Source organism: Monopterus albus, unplaced genomic scaffold (genome assembly GCF_001952655.1).
Source record: "Monopterus albus unplaced genomic scaffold, M_albus_1.0 scaffold713.1, whole genome shotgun sequence".
NCBI lineage: Eukaryota > Metazoa > Chordata > Actinopteri > Synbranchiformes > Synbranchidae > Monopterus > Monopterus albus.
Genome location: NW_018128593.1, coordinates 22,950 through 28,161, shown reverse-complemented (window position 1 = coordinate 28,161; position 5,212 = coordinate 22,950).

Genomic DNA, 5,212 nt, shown 5'->3' with positions numbered 1-5,212 from the left:
TGTGACAACAGAGAAACCGGTCTATAATTTGTGAAGTTGTGCTTATCTCCAGATTTATACAATGGAATAACCTTTGCTATTTTCATATTATTGGGGAACTGCCCAAGTCGAAACGACATGTTAAAAACATGAGATAATGGTTTGCATATCCCCTCAATTGTCCATTTAACCAATGTCATACTATTACCACATTTGTTCACTATATTTATAATTTCCTTTTCAACAATTGGCTTTAGAAACACAGAACGCATATTCATGTTTCTTTCAATTGTATTGTCATTTATATTAACGTCTGTACGAATGGTACTTGCTAAGCTAGGACCCACATTCACAAAAAACCTATTAAACTTGTCTACTACATCCTCAAATCTGTTGACCGGTATATCATTGTCCATAAAATATGGGGGGTAATTACTCCTGCTGGTACTGTTTCTAATCAATTTATTTAATATCTTCCAGGTACCTTTCATATTATTTTTATTCTCCTCTAATACCTTAGAATAATATTGTTTCTTACATATCCTCAATAATGAAGTTAATATATATATAACTGATATTTTTCTTCCGCCTTCCAGGATCTATCCTTTATAAATTCTTTATATAAGACATTCTTCTTTTTACATGCATTCTGTAATCCCTTACTCATCCACAGTTTCCCACTGTAATTCCTCTTGTTCTTGACTTTATAACTCTTGAATCAAGTCGGGCAAAAACTTTCATTCTTTCCCTCTTGTTGCCAAATATAGTCATTTCCATTTTGTCTTTATTTAACTGAAGGAAATGTATTGCATTCAGGTTTTTACTTGCTGTAAGCACTGATTAGGTGAGTCTAAGGGTAGCTAAGTAAATCTGAGTGTCATCTGTTATATAGATTAAGCCGGGGTGACAGATAAGGGAAGCAATGTTATGTTCCAACAGTGGAAACGCAGCTCAATGTCTTGTTGACCAAAGTACTTTACATAATTACAATAAAAACAAAGTTGAATCATTATAAAACTTAAAAGCAAAATAGGAAATTAAATACGAGTGAGCTAATCAAACAACAGAGAATATATGACTCCACTAGGTGTTAAAATAAATAGGGTAAGGTAGGGCAGAACTAAGTCTTAAGTACACCTTTTAAAATGGCCAGGTAAACTGTTCCAAAGTTTAGGGGGTTACAACAATGAAAGCACGATTGCCCCGATGTTTGCACCTAGACCGCAAGTAAAAATAGACGCGATGACCTAAGAGGTCTTGCTGACTTGTGCCATCATAATCAATTTTTGTCCAATCTCACATTTGCCTTTTTTATCCAAGGTTATGGTGAAAATTATCCTCACACAGTTACAGTCTCATCTTGAACTTAATGCTGTTGTTGATAAATTCGAAATAAATAAATTGGTTTTTTCTGTGTTGTTTCATAATCGGGTAGTTTTGCGCCGTTCGTTAATTTCCCATGGGAATTGGTCGTTGAGTCCGTAGTGTGTGCCTTTCAGTTCTTTTCCTTTGCCTTTGACGAGTTCTTTATTTTTCTAATGTTCCAGTTTGGCTATTATTGGTCGGGATGTTTTGTTTGAACGTGATCCAAGGTGGTGTACATGATGGAAGGTGATCATGTTGACTGTGTCCGGTGGGATTTTTAGTTAATTGTGTGGATGCTTTACAGCACACACTATGCTCTCCTGTTCTTTATTGTGTGGATGCGTAAGCACACTATGCTCTCCTGTTCTTTATTGTGTGGATGCGTAAGCATCCACACTATTGTGAAATATTGAAGTTTTTGGGTTGCTATATAACTAAAGCACTAACATAGTTTAGAAATTGTCACTTTAACAAGACATTGCATTGTGAGATAAAAGTATAACCTTCATATAGTTGTGGCGTGTTCACTCATTATTAAATGCACTTCTGGGGCGTTGTACCTAGCACAGCTCTGTTTCAAGGGAGTAACCTAAGGGAAAGTAAATGATTACACAGTCGGATATAAAGTTGTCTGGAACACTCCACTGTTTTTCATGGAATGCACTTATAAGGATAAGTTTTAATAATGTAATCTTCACAATCTCACAGAATGCTCGTTAAATCATTGTGTGTGTGCTTTTCTTATCACAAGAATGTAACTTTGGTTTCAGGCAGGTACAGCTGTGTATTATGGGAAAGAATAAAGGTAATATGTGCACATTGATATTTGGTGTGTGACTGAAATTCTTTCCACTATCTGGACTCGAGAAGAAGTCTGGGACTTCACACTCACTAGAGAAGTGATCCCTCGGTTTGGGGTACCTGAGATTATCAGATCTGATAATGGTACACGCTTCTCAAACGATGATCTATGTCTGGTTGAACAGATGTTTGGGATAAAACATAAGTTTGGGGCTGTCTATCATGCAGCCTCTCAAGGCCTTGTTGAGCGTGCAAACAAAAGGGCTCGTGAAAGTCTGCGCAGACACTAACTTAATCTGGGTTGAAGCTCCACCTATTGTATTGTTCAACTTCAGGTCCACTCCAAATGCAACACTTAATGTAAGCCCATATGAAATTCTGACAGGGAGAAAGACGCCCTATCCTCTAACTGTAGGTCAAAGTGTTTGTCACATGCACAGTTAGGAAACGTGTCTCCCTCTAACTTTTATGCCTAGAGATTTAACACCTCTTCTTTTACAGCATGCTGACATCAGTGAGTATGTCAGACTGTCTTGCATTTAGTTTCTCTGAAGAATGGTCTAATAAAAACCCATACAAATATGGGAATGTACTTACTGGGGCATAGCTGATTTACACTGGGGCACGTGCCTCAGTACAAGTGGTCGAGCGACACCGATGGGTTTGATTAATGCCAGGTCTCTGGCTAACAAGACTTTTATTCTAAATGACTTTTTCATATCGCGAGAACTGGATTTTATGTTGCTGACCAAGACCTGGCTAAAGGAAGGTGAGCATTATGCATTTTCTGAACTTCTCCCACTGGATTGCTCCTTCCTTAGCTCCCTGTGCCCACCAGGCAGGGGCGGCGGCCTGGCGTCAGTTTTTAAAAACAGCTTTAACAGTGGACTCGGTGATAACTCCACTTTTGAGTTACAGCTATTTGGGGTGGAGCTCTCTTATCCACTGCAGTGGCTTATCGTCCTCCTAAATTCAAAGCAGGGTTTTATTCAGGAGTTTTCTGACTTCTTTGGTTTTATCCTGCCAAAGTTTGATAGACTTTTAATACTCAGTGACTAGGTCCAATGTGTGTCCAAGTATATGTGTAGGGCCATGCACCCACTGAGTGAGATTAAAAGAGTCAATAATATTTAAAATGTGTTGTGATTTCTCACGGACTGCCTATTTCCATTACCAAAATATGACTCTTGGTTTTTGGATCACTTGCCTGTTTTATTCAATGTTGCTGCTCTGTCACAGGTAGACAAACCTTTTATTCCTGCTACTTTTAGACATACTGTAACTTTTTCTACAGCAGGAGAGTTTTCTATTCATTTTTAAAACTCTGGTCTGTTTGGTGGATGATTTCTCCTCTTACATGAATCCTGAGCAACTATTGAGTTCATTAACTACCACTTGCCAGAACATATTGGATTTCATCACTCCTCTTTGACGCAGACCAGCCAAGGTTCAAGCAGTGCCCTGGCTAAACGACTCTACTCAGGCACTTAGACAAGCTGAACACAGCAAGCTGAACGTAAATGGAAGAAGGATAAACTTCACATTTCTCTCCACCTTTTCTGTGATTGTCTCTCTGGCTATCAGAAGGCTGTCAAATCTGCCAAATCAAACTGTCTGTCCAACATTGTGGACAATAATCATCATAAACCTCAGATCTTGTTCAGTACAATTAATTCTGTTATCAACACGTTTTATGGTTGCTCGAACACAGAATGAGCGAGCGGGAAAAAGGACGGACCCAGGTAGATGGCTTTGGTGCAAGCAGTGAGGTTTATTTACAGTGCAGTACAGTGAAATAAATATAGGAGGGATGTAGAGAGAGATGACCGGGTGTCGATCAGCAGCAGCAGAAACACAGTCAATGGTATGATGGGTGATGATGGGCCGGGCTGGAGACGTTGGGATCACTCCTGGGCTGGTCGAGGTGGAGGGGATGATGGCTGAGGAATTAGGAGCATGAAAAGACAGGTTAAAGGAGAGTGTGCATCGACCTGTGAGGCGCTGGCTGGTAGAGTTGAGTAAATCCAGAGCCTAGAGGAGAGGTCTGTAGAGGAGGAAAAAAACAAAGGGGCAGCAGGGCAGGATGGTGACTCGAGTGAAACACAGAATTACAGTGGGGGTACTTGGCACAAAATAAAAACACAACGAGAATACACACGGAGCCTGAAGACAGAGATAGAACTGGCAGGGGAGTGAACAGTGAGCAGTGTATAAGTACAGAGGGAAACTAACGAGGCGCAGCTGGTGAATAATCAGGGAAGCAGGGCAGGTGTGTCGAGTAGTGCAATCAGTGCAAATGAGCAGACTAGAGTGAGGAAGGGAAGAGAGAAAGGTGCAGCCGGGCAAACCTGACAACACGTGTAACTTTGCTTCTCATTCTGAGGCATCAGTGGTAGTATTTGAGGGTTTTCTTCAATATTTTTCTCATAAAATCATTAGCATTAGGCAGTCCTCCAGTTCTACTAATCCTGACTGAGCTGATATTCCTCTGCATTATGCTGTCTTTGATCAGTTTGAGTCTGTGTCTTTTTCCTATGCTATCTGAACTGGTTTACCACATGAAAGCATCTCACTGCTCTTTGGATTGTTTGCCAACTAGATTGTTTAAGGATGTTGTTGACTCTGTTGGGCCTAGCTTTCTGGCTCTAATTAATTTTTGTCCAAGTACAGGTTCAGTGCCAGAGGCTTTCAAAAAAGCGATTGTCCAGCCTCTTCTCAAAAAACCTAATCTTGATCCTTCAGTGCTTTCAGTGTTAATTTTAGACCAGTTTCTAAATGATCTTTTATGTCTAAAGTTCTGGAGAAGATTGTTTTTATCCAACTCCAGTCTTTTTTGACAGATAATGGCATTGAGGAGCAATTTCAATCTGGTTTTAAATCAAAACATAGTACTAAGTCTGTATTACTAAAAATCAGTAACGATATCCTGTTGATTAGAGATGCCGGGGATTCGGTTTTATTGGTGCTTTTAGAGCTCACTGCTTCCTTTGATACAGTGGATCATGAAATCCTCCTATCTTGTTTGGAGCAGTGTGTAGGAATTCAAGGTACTGTTCTTAACTGGTTT